A 17,206-nucleotide genomic window follows, 5' to 3' on the forward strand; every position below is an offset into this window, starting at 1 on the left:
CCTAAATTATTACGATCAAACACCTTCAATTAAGTGACATAACTTAAGTTCAGCAGTGAAACACTGTTATTTTACAGGTTTCCCCATAATTATTACAATCAAACTCATTCAATTAAGTGACAGAACTTCGTTCAGCAGTGAAACACTGTTATTCTACAGGTTTTTCCAAAATGATTACAATCAAACTCCTTCAATTAAGTGACAGAACTTAAAGTTCAGCAGTGAAACACTGTTATTTCACAGGTTTTTCCTACATTTACGATGAAACACCTTCAATTAAGTGACATAACTTAAGTTCAGCAGTGAAACACTGTTATTTTACAGGTTTCCCCATAATTATTACAATCAAACTCCTTCAATTAAGTGACAGAACTTCGTTCAGCAGTGAAACGCTGTTATTTGGCAGGTTTTTCCTACATTTATGATGAAACACCTTCAATTAAGTGACATAACTAAAAGTTCAGCAGTGAAATACTGTCATTTGACAGTATTTTCCTAAATTATTACGATCAAACACCTTCAATTAAGTGACATAACTTAAGTTCAGCAGTGAAACACTGTTATTTTACAGGTTTCCCCATAATTATTACAATCAAACTCATTCAATTAAGTGACAGAACTTCGTTCAGCAGTGAAACACTGTTATTCTACAGGTTTTTCCAAAATGATTACAATCAAACTCCTTCAATTAAGTGACAGAACTTAAAGTTCAGCAGTGAAACACTGTTATTTCACAGGTTTTTCCTACATTTACGATGAAACACCTTCAATTAAGTGACATAACTTAAGTTCAGCAGTGAAACACTGTTACTTTACAGGTTTCCCCATAATTATTACAATCAAACTCCTTCAATTAAGTGACATAACTTCGTTCAGCAGTGAAACACTGTTATTCTACAGGTTTTTCCAAAATGATTACAATCAAACTCCTTCAATTAAGTGACAGAACACAAAGTTCAGCAGTGAATTTTTTTTTACAGATATTTGCTATATATTCTCTGTATTTTTACAGCCCAACTGCTGTATACAAATTCAAATTACCTATTATTTGAAATCCCTTTAAAAGTATCTGGACAAGACATTTTTCTTTTTTAAATGTCAATGCACATTAGGGAAAATGAATGATGTTCAAATAAAAGCCCAAGTTCTAATCTATCGGTTTTCATTTCATGTTTCAATCTGCTCCAGAGGCTGATATAAAAGGTTTTATTAACTGACAATTCTGAAAATCTTTCCAAAAAACCCTAATTGCATAGGTTTTAATAGGAGTTTTTAGCAGGCGTTTTATGTCTAAATGGGTTAAGTATTCATTTTGCATGGTCTCAGCTGCACTCCAGTTCAACAACCCACAAGCAAGCACTCTTCTCAGTATATTTGGAGTACATACAGTTGATATATACAGTTGATATACCTTGTAAAAGTCAGTACAGTTAATGTGTCAAAAGTAGAAATAAGCATTTAAAAGCTCTATTCTCCAATGTGGATGATAATCTGCCAATGGTGAAAAGGAAACGACTATATCTAGCATACTATTGTATAGTGCTGAGAGATGAGTCGGCGGTGGTGTCTCGAAGGAGAGCGGTATTTATTAGCACAACATTTTATATGGAAATCACAACATTTATATGGAATGTCACTGTAAACCAGTGTTCATTTTGGCAGCTATTTTCATTTTAGTTTTAGTCTTAGTAATGTGTCAAGTGCTCCTTTTTCGTTTATCATATTTAGTCATTTTCATTTATTTTTTTCGTTTAGTCAGTTTTAGTCAACTAAAATGTCTGAGCATTTTAGTAAACGGATGACATTTTTGTCTATTTTTAGTCAATGGAAAAAAACTTGGCAGAAGTCAGAAATAGTCAACATGGAACATATTCTGATTTAAATTGCGTATTTATTTTTTAACCTATAGGGGAATCTGAGTCGGCGGCACAAGTAATAAACAGGAAGGGTGCAGCACTCACTGTCGATTTGTGAATGGAGAAATAACTTAATAAGACAGTCACATTATGGCCCTGTCCACACGAGAGTTTGGATTTAATATGACCGAAGTTTGAAAAAATAAAACTCCGTCCACACGGTGAACACAGGTGGACAACCGTGTATAACTGCGTACTCACGGGCAGAGCTGGAACCCAGCAACCGATACATTTAGTACAATGTAATACAATGCCAAAGCAGTAGGCGGCGATGTTGTTCAGACATGAAGGCCATTTCAACCAATCAGAAAAGACTGAACGCTCACTAAACTTCCTGTTGGGTCGCGATCTGCCATTAATTTACTGAAGAAGAAGAAGTAAACTTCCTGTTTAGAAGCACAGCTGGACCCTATTGATCATTTTGCCAACGGAACATATATTTTCAGCAAAGAAAGAAACTGCAATAAACAAACGGATACATTCACTGTGTTCTGCCTCTCATTTTGTTGATGAAACAAAACCATCAGCAACACAATTTACCACCAAGAGCGGATAGTTTAGTCTCACAAAAAAGATCTCCGGTGTTGTTAGCTACATGCTAATGTCAATGGCATTCTCTATGTATAGTATATAGCTTAAATGCTAACGTAATAATGTAACGTTAACGCTAGTATAATGAATGGATGCAAACGTTATTTAACACATTGCAGAATGGGTACAATACAATACGGCTCAATACAAACAATTGTTAAGGGGATGCAGTCTGGACTGGGTTCCTTATAACAATAACTTGACAACACATGAATGAATGAATGAATGAAAACTTTATTAACAGATTGCAGAATGGGTACAGTGCAGTACAGCTCAATACATACAATTGTTAAGGGGATGCAGACCAGAGAAAGACTTTCGTCTTGTTTCCACCAGGGTCCCCCATTTCCAATTCATCGTAACATATATGACATACATGACATACAGATAGACAGTACTGCTACATCTATACATTTATGACATACCAGATTTGCAATTACAGTACTGTATTTGTGATACAAAAAGAGTCCAGAAAGAAAGGAGTATATACATTAGGCGTAGAAACTGTACATTGGATTGGGTAGGTGGGGGTGGGACTGTACATTGGAGGTGGTTGGGGGGGGGGGGGGGGGGGGGTAGGAGTGGGGGGGGGGGGTAGGAGGGGTGGGTGGGGGACACTGTATAACTGTACAAACAACACTGTACATTGGATTATGGGACTGTACATTGGACTGTACATTGGAGGTGGTTGGGTGGGTGGGGGGGGGGGTGGGTAGGAGGGGTGGGTGGGGGACACTGTACAACTGTACAAACAACACTGTACATTGGATTATTGACAAGACCATACTTGGTAATTTACTGTACATTGGCGGGGGTTGAGTTCGGACATTTACAGGGGCCAGTTTCGAGTTGCAGTCTCCCTTAGGTGTTTTTTGAGAGTGTTTTTGAAAGTGGGTAGTGATTCACATTCCTTTACAGCTTTGGGTAGGGCGTTCCACATTGATGTGGCATAATTGCGAAACGTGTTTAGTCCCTTGTTTGAGCCGAATCTGGGTTTAACATGATTTGTGGAGCTCCCTCTGGTGTTGTGATCGTGGTATTCACTGACCTTTGGGAAGTATTTAGTCATGTACATGGGTACCTTGGTCGTGTAGTGTATCTTGTAGACCAGGCCCATTGCAAGTTGCTGTACTCTGTCGTCTACTCTAAGCCATCCTAGGTTGTCAAAGTGGGCAGGGGTGAGGTGGGTTCTAGGAGTAAGGTCAAGCAGTAGTCTGACCAGTTTGTTTTGAGATGTTTGTAATTTTGTTTTTAGCGCCTTTGAGGTGCTTTGGTACCATGAGGTGCAAGCATAGTCGTAGTACCCTTGAATGAGTGCTCCTGCTAGAGTCTTCAGGGTATTCTTGTTTACCAGTGAGGAGATCCGGTACAAGAAACGAGTTCGTTGGTTGACTTTTTTTATTACATTGGATGCCATTTTGTCACAGGAAAGATTTGCCTCTAGGATGGAACCCAGGTAGGTAATATCTTCTTTCCTTGTGACAATATTGTCACCCACTGTAACTGAGAAGCCGTCGGTCTTGCTGAGTTTGTTATTTGAACCGAAGAGAATGGACTCTGTTTTGCCCATGTGTAATGATAGTTTGTTATCAGCGAGCCATATGCAGATTTTGCTTAGTTCTGAGCTGAGGGTTTTTTCAACCTGTAATTTGTTCTTGTCAGAGACCAGCAGGGCTGAGTCGTCCGCAAACAGGAACAAGTTGCAGTCACAAGCTGACGACATGTCATTTGCATAAATTAGGAACAGTAGCGGACCTAGTATGCTTCCTTGTGGAACACCACAGTTTACTGTGAGGGGGGGGGATAGGGTACCGTTTAGTTTAGTTTAGCTGCAGCTACATGTTTACTCTGAGCGTCAACAGACATCAGTCGATCACAACACTCTTCAACACAGACGATACGTTTTTAACAAAAGTTTGTTACAATCATTTTCATATAACGCTACTTGGGACAGCTCTGCTGTAAACACTGGTGTAGTTGGCTCTGCTCTAATCTCTCTACCCCGCGGTCTGCCGTGAACATGGGGAATAATTGCGACAGCTCTGCTGTAAACACTGGGAATAACCCCGGTTGTTATGCCCACACGCAACTGCAAAACCGCACAACTCCACCCTGGCCACCGGTTTCAAAGACCGCGGTTGCAGTGTAGCAAATCCCCGGTTGTGTGTGGCCGAACAGTGCAACTGCGCACATACAATCACGGTTACATTAAACCCAGCGTTCGTGTGGACGGGGCCTATGTCTGGCCTTGCTCACCTGGCAGCGATTTATTTGAAAATATTAAATAACAGTAACAGCAGCCAGTGTAACAGTGTCAACAACACTAACAGGATACTGTGTTTTGTAAACAAACAAACACAGTAGTTGAACTTGAGTAGATAATAGTACAGTACAATAGTGTATAGTACACACAGTAGCAATCTGATTGCAATCTGCTTGCATAAACATAAAATGATAAATCACATTTTGAGGTTGTTGTGTAAAGTGCCACATGGTGATGGAAGGTCTGGTTAGGGGTTAGATTTAGAGGTGGTCTAGGTTTGGTTAGGGGTTAGAGTTAGAGATGGTCTAGAGGTCTGGTTATGGCCTCTATTAACCAGACCTAGACCACCTCTGACTCTAACCCCTAACCAGACCAAGACCACCTCTCTGACTCTAACCCCTAACCAGACCTAGACCACCTAGGCTCTTACTCTAACCCCCAAGTTAAGTTTGGTGATGGTCATTGGTCAGTGCTGGGCTGCGGTTTATTCTATAACAACATGATACTGTAAACTAAACACAGTAGTACTAGTAGTACACACTGATTGCAATCTGCTTGCATAAAAATATACATTCTGAGGTCAGTGTACTGTTAAAGTGCCACATGGAAGAGGTCTGGTTAGTGGTTAGAGTTAGAGGTGGTCTAGGTCTGGTTAGGGGTTAGAGTTAGAGGTGGTCTAGGTCTGGTTATGGCCTCTATTAACCAGACCTAGACCACCTCTGACTCTAACCCCTAACCAGACCTAGACCACCTCTAACTCTAACCCCTAAGTTACGGTTGGTGATGGTCAGTGCTGTATTCTATAACAGTGTAAACGTCCGTGCGGAACCAAAGTGCTCAACCATAATATACTATAATGTGTATATGTACTGTATATCACTTTATATACATGCCAACACTAATTTATTAATCATATTGTAAATAAGCTGTGTATACCAACTATGGGGTGCTCTTTGCCATGTGTGTATGGATATATATATATATATATATATATATATATATATATATATATATATATATATATATATATATATATATATATATATATATATATATATATATATATATATATATATATATATATATATATATATATACATACACACACATACATATCCATGGCAAAGAGCACCCCAGTTGGTGTACAGCTTATTATTTATAATATGATACAGTATTTATGGGATAAATATATATGCGTGTGTGTATATGTGTATGTATACAGTATATACAGAACAATGCTATAAACATCATGTATGAATATGTATCATGTATGAATATGTGCAGGTATATATGTGTATAAAAAATTGGAGTCTTCAGGCGTAGGCCCGGCAAGCTATATAGTGCTTCTCCCTAGCCCTTTTCGGACAATGCTGCAACAGCAGCTGGTAAAACTTGCGATTTATGACCATTGTCATGTGTCCAATATAAAAATTAACTGAACTGAAAACAAGAATGTTATTCATCCTCTTTCTTCCAGTGCTGCTGTATCTTGTTTCGCTTCATTTTAGTCCTGATGGCTCTGGATTCTCTGTAATACACACAAACAGAAATACTATTTCAATCAACCTCATGGAGAAATAAAGAAGAAATTGCATCAGATTGATGTCCAAATCTTCAGAATTTGGACATGAGACCATTCTGATCTTGTGAGCTCACGTTTCACTGCCCACATCATTCTGGCAAATCTCCATAGAGAGAAGTTTGTAATCTACGAGAAGAGGTGGTTTAGGTGTGACAACAGTGAGAAGCAACTGTTCATTTCAAAACACCAATGGCGGAGGTTAGCGTAGATGCTGCTATTAACATTAGTTATATCTGAAATGAAATGAGTTTCTTAATTGGAAGAGCAAAGAACAGCACTGAAGGTTTTCTTTCCTGTGGAAACTGTATTCGCTTTACTCCCGACCTTGTGGTGGAAAGAATTAGATTTACCTGAATAGAGGTTGATCCGATCACCTGCCAAATAGTTTTGAAAAAAGGGACATGAAATAAATCACAAGTAATCAAATGAATTAACAGCAAACTCACCAGTCATTCCAGCCAGTCATGCTCTGATATCTTCGATATGAGTGACAGGACCTTGGGATTGACTGCGAGACACTTCTTATTGCCTTGTTTGTGGACTTTTGAGCCCTTGTCCGGATTTATCTTGAACATGCATCTGTAGAGGAGTGGTACATAAAAGGATTGACATCGTTATCAAATGGTGTACATTTACACAATTCCGTTCATTCTCACATTGGTGGGCCTTGGCTGCATACCGTGATACTGCTATAGCCTATGTGTGTGCTGCTCTCAATGAATGTTTGAAAGAATGGGCTCTGTCACTCATGCCCTGCCTTCTGCACTGCATTGATTCACTCTCAAACTGCTACAAGGACTTTATGATTAAAAGTTCATTATGCTGCGGTTAGGTGGCCGAGCGGAGATTGCGTTCGTCACCAACCCCGGAGCTGTGAGCTGGATTCGCCTGTTCGAATCCAGCTCGAATCCAGCTCACAGCTCCGGGGTTGTCACCAGCTTGGCTGGCCGTCTGCACTAATACAATTGGCTGTATTAGAGGGTGGGAGAAGCTGGCGGGGTGGGTCCGGGTCGTTGTAAACAGCGACTCCTACAGTTCGGTCGGGGCGCCTGCTAAGCGCGGATAGGACTTGAGGGGGATAGTGTGATCCTCCCACACGCTACGCCCTCTCGATGAGAATCCGCGCTGCCAGGTGAAAAGAAGCGGTGATTGGCTGGACGTGTGTCGGAGGAAGCACGTGGTAGCCTCCACTCTCCCAGATGATCTGATTGTGGGGGGTAAGTGCGCAGCGACCAGGAAGGGACTGGGAATTGGCATACGACTAACATTGGGATGGGAGAAAATCGGAGGAAAATGGAGGGGGAAAAAGATTAAAAAAAAAAAAAAAAAGAAAAAAGTTCATTATGCTGGTAAATGAATAAAAATATGAAAAAAATATATACAATTACCTTTGAAGAAACTCCATTGTTGCACCCAGCTCTACAGGATAGTCGATGTTGAGGGCATAATAGATCATGAACATGGCATTGACTGCTTCAGTGAACGTTGAGACTCCATCATTGACCACCACCTGGTCCACTGCTACCATGAAGACAGATGCAGTCAGTGGGCTTTGTCCTGTGAAGGTATGACAGACACACGCGCACACACACACACACACACACACACAGAAAAATAGACAACACTGAGCTGACAAGTTTTAACATTAGCCAAAATGCGGGCGGCTAGGTGGCGCAGTGGGCAAGGCGTTCGCCACCAATGCAGGAGATGCTGGGTTCGAGCCCAGCTCTCGGCGTTGCTACCAGCTTGGCTGGTTGTTCATACTAATACAATTGGCAGTATTAGGGGGTGGGAAGCTGGTGGGTGGGGATTGGACGTTGTGGACAGCGACTCCTACAGGTCGGTTGGTGCGCCTGCGCAGTAGAATCAGGAAGCAACGAGGGCGGCGTGTCTCTCCCACGCAGACCCTCGCCGCTGAGAGATCACGCTGTGCAGGTGAAAAGATGCGACGGCTGCCTCCTTGAGTACCGGAGGGGACACGTGATGCAAGGCTTCGTCCACATTGCAGCCGGCTTGTGGGAGGCATGGCCTAACAGCGTTCGAGACAGGGGAGGGTAGGGGGAAGGGTAGGGTAATTGGACAATACGAAATTGGGGACGGGAGAAAAATAGAAAAATGGGGAGAAAAAGTAGATAAAAAAAAACATTTATTTTTCGATAATTCACCGCTGTCATGGGCAACGCGCAATAATGACCGCTGTCAGGGGCAACAGAGCGCTATTGACCAATCACAATCAAGCATTTTGATCGCAGTCACGAAAGCTAAGCATTACCATTATGCACAACTGCACTACATCAGTGCAATCAAGTCCACACACCTGCCGGGTGCCGGCGATGACAGAGGAGCCACAGAACAACTGAGTCTGCATTTGATCTCATCTTGTCGATGGTGTAAAATGAATTAGGTATATTGTTAGTAAGTTAGCCATGTAATAAGCGGGATAATGTATAGCTATACTCTGTCAATGTCGCAAAATAATTGACCTTCACTGGGTTTAGAACACCTCGGCTGTGCCTCGGTGTTCCAGAACGCAGTGTCTGTCAATTATTTTGCGACAATGACAGAGTATAGCTATACATTATCCTTTACTTAACTTACCACACAGCAATATGCATGGGGTTGTGGGAAGATCCTGAGAGTTCACATCTGCTGCAAGATCGGTATCGTCAACATTTATGAGCATCTTGTTTTGGTCTTCTTTGAAGTGAGCTAAAAGCAGTAACACAGTCCCAACGGAGTCATCACAACCCGCAGCCTGGATTTGAGGTTGGAGTTTTCCTGCAACACTATCTCTTTCTGGGCGCAGACACTTGAAAAATCCCAGGACTCTTTTGTATTTTACATTCATGGCCTCTTGGAATTCTTCATTTATCTGGACCCCAGTCAGTTCATTGAAATGAGCCTTCAAGCCAGTTGTGTTGAAAAGATAGGGCCATTCTTTTTTCAAAGTCCGTGTGTCTTTCTCATCTAGGACATCTCTTCTCTGGGAGGCAAACGTGTTAGTCATCAATGCTTCTATTTTCTTCTCATCTTTCTCATTTTCCTCAAACATTTTATGTAGGTCCTCTTTCATCTTCCTCTGTGATTCGTCATTTGCAGCACGCAGTTGAGGTTCTGGGTTCACACATCCATAAGACATTTTCCTTCGTGTCTTTCCCTTGTCAACACTGCTGGGAGTCATCGTTGGTGGACCTATCCTTTTGTGGTTGTCCACTCTGCATTGTAGTTGTTTTGCTAGAGCATCGTAGCCACTACCTATGACTTGATCCTCAATCACATCCTTGAATGACTTAGGATACTCTTGTACCATCTTGCGGGCAATTTCATTCAAATGTTTCTTTTGAGGATGTTTGCAGACAACCAGGATTTCTGCGGAAATCAACCTGACTATTTCTCTTCTATCCCTCGCCGTTGGCCGCTCTTCATTCTCCAATATTTTTTGTATATTCGACGGCATGATGTTCCACTGTATCTTGAAACTGAAGTGCCAGTTATTGTCCAGTGCTGCTGTTCCCTTCTCACGGCTGATGGAGCACTCATTGGTGGAGGACAATGAGGACATCGGCAGACCTGGAATACAGTAAGCCATAATTAGCACAGATATGAGAGATTGGTTGTTTTGCCTCTGAGACAATATCATTTATATTTTAAATGAAACAATGAACTATGAGGTAAAAGTTCAGAATGTCTGCTTTCAATTCATGTGTTGTTTTTTAACATACATTGAACCATTTTAGAATAGTGCCATTCTGTATGACAGGTGTTTATTTTTTTTTAAACACATTTACATAGTCAGTAAGAACAGTTTTGGGCCGACCATTTACCAATTGAATTCAACATCCCCAACAGTATACATGGTAAATGTACGCACGTTTATTTGTGATGGGGCATAGTCTTGGCGTGAACGGAGGTGACAAGGAGCTTGTAGGCGAGCAGGAGTCAAACAGCGCACCCGCATTTCTGTCTGGAGTGTTGTTGGGAAAGTCTGTAGAGGGGTCCAAAATGGTAGTGAATGATAACGTTATTTTCAAACCAGGCACAGAGGAGTATTATCATATTGTTTGGACCACCACCTCTGCAAGTACACTACTCAGTGCGACCATGGTTGGATGTTAACAGTGAAGACGGCAACAAATTGAGCCCACAATATGAAACTCACATTTGAAGCTTAAATCAGTGTATTTAAGGGGGGTAGGCTCCCAGATTTCTATGTACTTTTTATTATAATCTCTGCATTTGTCATAATGTCTCGATGGTAATCAATAGATTATGATGATAGGTGCATTCTGGTTCGGCTTCTGACGCACAACTAGGCCGTCCAATTAAACCTGCTGGTTTGAGTTTTGATTGGGTGGAGGTAAATCTTCCCCTGACCCCTTATCCATTATGGATTTTGATTTGACATCATAATTTATTGATTACCATCGAGACATGACAAATGCAGAGGTTATAACAAAAAAAAAAGTACACAGTACATTTCACAGAGTAAATTCTACTCAAACTGAGTACATTTGACTCAAACTGAGTAAGATTTTACCCAAACCAGTTTGAGTAAAATGTACTCAGTTTGAGTAAAATTTACTCTGTGAAATGTACTGTGTATATCTGGGAGCCTACCCCCCCCCCCCCCCCCCCCTTAATAGGAGAACCCATTAGAACCCTAATACTTGAACTCATTCCATGTGTACCTCATTAAGGCAGCAGCTAATTATGTAATGAGCACAGTGCAATCTCCTTTCTGGTCGTAACAGACCTCTCAAGTATTGTCATTTGAAAGGAAAGTGTGCACAATGGTTTTACTTACTGCCGCTAGAAGAAAAAATGCCTGAACTGGCAGGAAAGGCTGTAGACGGGCTACTGGAATCTTCTTCCGATTCTCTGCGGTTGTAACCTAAAGATAGATACTTTATTAATCCCATTTTGTTAAACAAAAGTCAGTTTGACATACACTCTACTATATAAAAATGAAGACATGCTCAAATAGAGTGACAGTCAATGTTTCACTTACGCTTGGCATGAGCAAGTAACTTTCTGGATTCCACCGGCTTCAGTACACCTTCAAGTTCATGCGGTTGCAAAAACTGTAGATCGTCCACACTAGTCACTCCGAGGCCGTCAAGTAAATCCAGTAGTAAAGGTTGTAGTCCAGAGCCTGGAAGCACGGCATTTATGTAACTGGCCAGGTCACCCATGACTACAAAGAAAGATAAACACAGCTTGAGCCCAGATTTAGCTAAAAGCTAGCAGGTGAAAAGATGCGACAGGCTGCCTCCACATGTATCAGAGGGGACATGTGATGCAAGGCTTCGATCCTCCCTACAACCGACCAGTGGGGGGCATATGCAAGCAACAATCAGGACAGGGGAGGGAGAATTGGCACAAGAGGTAAATTGGGATGGGGAGAAAAATCACAGAAAGGGCAGAAAAAGTAGAAAAAAAAAAACAGTAATGAAAGCTGTTTAGGATGGTAGTTCAATGCTAAATAAATACGGCTGTTTTTATTGGCTCACCTGGGGTGCCATTGGCTGAGGGGCACAGCTGTTTGATGCCAGCTCCTCCTTGCAGTGTGTGGAAGTGTGTGAAGACACTGAACGCCCAACTGCTGACACCTATCCTGCCACTTTGCCTGAGTCTGTCCTCAGTGTGTGTGTGTGTGTGTGTGTGTGTGTGTGTGTGTGTGTGTATGAGAATGATTTGGATGCCTATACTACATGTTATATATGCCTCGTGCAGCAATTTAGAATTTAGAATGTATGTACCCAATCAATTATGAATCGAATCATTACTCCCAAGAATCAAGATCAAATATAACTGAGATTCCCATCCCCTCCCCAACTAATCAGCCACCCCATATATCGTCAGTAGCGAATTCAGTAAGCTACTGATCCAGAACACTGTGTTTAAGGGACAGGACTCTCATTCCACATAGACTATATGCAGCTAGTGGATAAAAGTCCAAACACTGTTCAGCATTGATGCAAACCATTTGTCTAGCTGCTTCTCCAAGGTTATAGAGGCCATACTCTGCCAGATAGGATGACGAGTGTGGTATCACCAGGAAGTACACACACTTGTTTTCCTTCATCAGAATGAGCTCAATTTGTCCAAATTCCACTGACTCTTCATTCTTAATGCATAGAAAATAGCCTTTCCTATACAGGGTACCCTTCCACTGCACTTCTGTGGACACCAACTCAGGATGTGGGAGCGAGCTTGCTTTAACCGCATCACGCACTTGGTCACTGTACAAGTCAGTGTGGTAAGGAAACATGTTTTTTACTTGCAAAGTTGCAGGAAAGAAAGAGCTGGAGTTCAGATATGACTGAAGCAGCTGATGATTGTTTGCAAGTGTCTTACACACATTTTTGAAGTTCTGTGTCCTCCTTATGCATCTTTTGAAGTATGAGTGTTTGCTCTCAAACCTCATTGTCCACAACCGTATGAGCGGACCAAGTTTCACGATCAAAGAGGGATAGTGGACGAGGTAGTGATGTTTTGGTTTGAGTTTCTCTGTGGGAAATAGTTGTTTCCTTGTTTCAAGATAATCTTGAATCTGAACATTGAGGAAACAGATTTGAGGTACAGATATCTTGGGGGCACAGACCAACTCACAAAGCTCTTTCAGCAAGATCAGTAACTGCCACACTGGATCCTTAGTATCCGACATCTTATCCCCAATAATCACTGGTAGAAGTCTCAAAAGACACCAATTCTCAGCCGCCTGACCACCAATCTTCATACCACTTATACTTACTTCACAAGGAGCAGAACCAGCATCAGAACCCACATATTTGAACTGTGCGATTCGTCGGTTCAGCTGTGTGTATGTGAACCATTTCTTCACCTTTACAAAATACCTCAAGTAAAGGGTAAGGTCATAGGCTACTACGCCTTCAAACAAGTCATGGCCTATGCATGGTGGGAGCCCTGGCTGGCATACATGGAAATACTTAAGAGAGTTGAAAACAGAGTCAAACTTGAGTCCCTTTACATGTGTTGCCTCAGAGTCCTGTAGTTGTCGCAGTGCTTCCTTGTAGGTCTCAACTGTTCTTACCGGAAACCGGTCTGTCGGGTTGTCCATTTTATTTGTAGGGACTAAGCAATACCTGCAGCAGTGACTTGCAGTACTGAAATTCTCAGTAAAGCCACCGATCGAGTGAGAGCCTAAATTGTCCCCCAGAATACATACGACTGTTGCCCGCACCACCTGGCCAGATGAAGTGACCAGTCCATGCCTCTCAAGTTCTCTAATATCTGACAGCATCCGTGCAAACAACTTTTCATGTGCAAAGTACTTAAAGTACCTCTCAGGACACAGAAGCAAAAGCTGCAAGTTGTCAACACTAGAACGATAGATGGCCTCGAAGTTGGCAAGTGTAAAGTAAACTCCTACAATTTTGTGCTTCTTCTTTGATGATCCAAGAGGGTTCACTACCTCAAATGCATCCTGGTACAAGATAAGCTTTAAGCTTATACCTGGCTCCATGAATAAGTCGTTGGACTTGAAAACAGATCCATCGCAAATATCAGTGAACACATTAGTAGAAGCAGCATTATTTTGTGGCTTCACACACTGTTGCCACACAACTGGGTCTTTTAACATGGATCGTAAAGTATCCTGAAGTGGGATATATTGTGCATAGCACTCCCTTCTATTCTCGTCTGTGCCAAGATAAATAGCCTGTGGGTGCACATATGAAAAGTTCTTTTGGAAGAACATCTTTCTTCTGTGCCCAGTGGAAAGGTGAGAGCTGCACAGCGAATGCAAATCTGCTTCTCCCAAAATACTCAAAACACTGTCAATATCAGTCTCAGACAAGTTTGTTTTAGCTCCCATTAACTTTTTGAATTCCTTCTTAGTGTACCGATGACACGTATCATTCAAACTGTCAATTTCTTCAACAATAATCTGTATTGTTGATGATGGAATGAGGCATTTAGCCTGCAGACGCATGTAAAAAAGGCATAGATTTTTTTGATACAGGGCTCTCATTTCAGTGTCATCTGGCATGTCGTCAGATGAACTTGCTACATGACTTTCATCTAAATCCCTTTGCACCTCAGCGGAATCCTGAGTAGACTGCGATTGTGTAGGGCCAGGGGTTACAAACAACTCTGTTTGATTCATATGCAACCGTGCGATATGGCTAGTGAATGATGATTTTACTTTATAGGTTTTGTCACAATTTGCAAATGGACATTTTACTGTCTCTTTTTTCAATATATGCAATTTCAGATGTGCAATGACATCCCTGAGATTAGTATATTGCTCCTGACAACTTGCGGCCTCGCATTTGAATGAACATCCTATATAATTTCTTTGTGAAGCAGAGATGGTCCTGTGGTCACGGTACATATGTGTTTTCAAAGCAGTATACTTCAGAAACTGATGTTTGCAGTCAGCCACACCACAAGGGAATTGCTTGTTTGCTTCATGTCTATGAAGTAACTGATGGTCAACATAACGTTTAAGCGATTTGAATGACAGGCCACAGGACTTACATTTACATGTATGACCAGGCATTTTTCAGAAGTTAAGTATTCCCTCAAATCTCATGTTCCATCTAACAATTCCAGGAAATTCTGTGTGTGTGCATGTGTATGGATATGACAACAAGTAAGGTATTGGTGTTTAGCAAACTTGTGTATACATGTGGACTAACCTGTCCTAAATCTGCAGATAGGCTAAATGTTGCAACTGATGAAGCGGAACTTCAATCCAAACTGTTGAGACAAAATAAGTGTAAGTGAAGCACAAATAAACTTCAAAAAAGGTTATTTCTAGTGCCGTCAGGCAATTAAAAAAATTTATCTAATTAATCGCATTAATCATTTTAGGCCTGATATTTTATATTCTATAATCATATTTCAAATTGCATGTGTCCGGATGGCAGAATTCAGTACTGTATCTACAAAACCTTCTGTTGTATTTTTGTTCAATAAACAATGTGGACTAGGCCAACAGTGACTTTCATGAAGAATGGGGAAAAAAAGTATTGAAATTGACCCAGTTTTAGCGTTTTTATCAAACATTTTGTCTGCCCAACACAATCACCACGCACGTGCATATTTTAATCAATGGTTCATAACGTGCGTGTGTAATCGAAATGATCGTCACAACAGGTGCAGGGCACCAGGGGGCTCACCAGGGGGCGCTGAGAGTCACACACAGCTAGTGGCAGGCACTGATATATGCTTGCTACTACTAGCCGAATGAAAATGTATCTGTTTCACCTAACACTATTGCTCCGTGATTATAGCCACCCATCTCTAAAGCCACCACCCATCTCTAAAGCCACAACCACATTACCATATTTGTAATAATGTAAATCATTGTGTCGTTGTACACATATTGTGTTTATAACGTTAGTAGCTAACATAGCTTAGCTTGGTAGCTATTGTGCTAACAAAATATCCCGACATCCGGCTCGCTGGCCGGCATGAACGGCCGACCCAAAATGGTTCTCTCCTCTCTGTACACCCCGTCCCCACGGGTACCCTGCCGGGGGGCCATGGACGCGACAACGGCGACAATGGTGGCAGCCTGTAGGGCATAGATATCTATAATAGAATATAGATGTCTATGCTGTAGGGTGTATTGTGTATTCAAATAACGCACCGGACTGCGGCTTTACGTTTGACGGTTTATTTAATCCGCTCCACCAGTGCACAACACACACACACCATCTCCCGTTACCACAACGCTTTACGGTATATCACAGCAGTGTCGCAACATTACCGTGCCATCTTAAAGGCCCGGTGAACACCGTTGTGATTCACATACACAACATATTCCCCCCCCCCACAGGGAACCCCGAAGAACATCCCCATACAGTTTAATTCATATTTAATTCATACTAACAGTCCCTGCAGCCTACCTAGGTGAACCGGGTAGACTGCCAGTCACCGACATAGTCTTGTGGATTATTCTGCCACGCAACAGACTATGCTCTGACTAAACCGGTCAATGAATAAATATAAATAATCTGTAACATAAATAGTCTATCTCTCAAGTAACATAGTCTCTCAAGTAGGCCGGTCTATTCCGGACGCGGACTGGCCGTGCGTCCCGGTGAACCTGGGGCTCGACTGGCAATGGCAATGGTGAGCCCCGCTGGGCGCGGTCTGGAGAGGCCTCCAGGTGAACCTGGGGCTCGGCTGGCAATGGCGGGCTCCGCTGCGGCTCATCTGGCAAAACCCAGTCCTCAATGTCCAGCTCTGAACCCTCCCTGGACTCTGGGTCCGAGATGGGGTCGTTTGCCACCTTCTTAAGCCGGTTTGCGTGCCACCGTGATCCATCGGCCAGACGAAAGGTGGCCGGGCCCAGCCGGGCCGTGACCCGTATCGGTGCCGACCAGAAGGAGAGCAGCTTGTGGTCCCGGTGGGGACGACGAATCCGGACCCAGTCTCCTTCTGTGAAGGAAGGCGCTTTCACCCTCCGCCTCCTGTCGAACCGCTGCTTCATTCGACGCTGAGCATCTGCGACCCTGGTGCCCTGGCAGGGTATCACTGCCGGCGCGATACTTGCCGGGACCCTCAGCCGATCCAGGGGAAGCTGCAACTCGCGTCCCATCATCAGGAGGGCTGGGGAACTGCCCGTAGTTGTGTGCGGCGTTGCCCTGTAGTGCAGCAGAGTGCGGAGTAAAGCGGCTGAGAACGGCAGACCCTCCGTCAGGTGCGCTCTGATGCCGTTCTTCAATGTCTGATTAAACCTCTCCACCCCCCCGTTTGCCTCCGGGTGGTAGAAAGCTGTACGGACGTGGTTAATCCCCCTGGCCTCCATGAAAGTGGCAAAGTCAGCAGAGACAAACTGCGGCCCATTGTCCGTAGTGAGGGTGTCTGGAATTCCCCACC

The sequence above is a fragment of the Notolepis coatsorum genome (genome assembly GCF_963971535.1).
Source record: "Notolepis coatsorum genome assembly, chromosome: 18".
In the NCBI taxonomy this organism is placed as follows: domain Eukaryota; kingdom Metazoa; phylum Chordata; class Actinopteri; order Aulopiformes; family Paralepididae; genus Notolepis; species Notolepis coatsorum.